The sequence below is a fragment of the Myotis brandtii genome, unplaced genomic scaffold (genome assembly GCF_000412655.1).
Source record: "Myotis brandtii unplaced genomic scaffold, ASM41265v1 scaffold679, whole genome shotgun sequence".
Lineage (NCBI taxonomy): Eukaryota > Metazoa > Chordata > Mammalia > Chiroptera > Vespertilionidae > Myotis > Myotis brandtii.
In genome coordinates this window covers 1,291,908-1,292,451 of record NW_005370653.1, presented here as the reverse complement: position 1 = coordinate 1,292,451, position 544 = coordinate 1,291,908, and positions in this window count along the sequence as shown.

The window sequence follows — 544 nt, the reverse complement described above, 5'->3', positions numbered from 1 at the left end:
CGCGGTCAGCTGCTCCGGTGCTGGCGCTGCAGGCTGATTACTTTCAGCTGCTCCATGGAAATCCTCAGGCAGCCCGCCGGCCTGGCTCCAGGGTGGAGCGTTGACCTATGAACCGGGAGGTCAGGGTTCATTCCCCGTCCGGGCACGTGCCCGGGTGGCTGCCGGATCCCCAGTGGGGGGCGTGCAGGAGGCAGCCGATCCATAAGTCTCTCTCATCATTGATGTTTCTCTCTCTCTCTTCTTTGACATCAAACAGCGGTTCTCAACCTGTGGGTCGCGACCCCTTTGGCGGTTGAACGACCCTTTCACAGGGGTCGCCTAAGACCATCCTGCATATCAGATATTTACATGACGATTCATCACAGTAGTAACATGACAGTGAAGAAGTAGCAACGAAAATAATTTTATGGTTGGGTCACAACATGAGGAACTGTTTTTAAAGGGCCGGAAGGTTGAGAACCACTGAATTAAAATAAAAAAAACACCTAGGCGTAACTGAGAAGAGCGGGGCTGGTGGGGAGCGCCGTGTTTTCCTTCCCTCGAT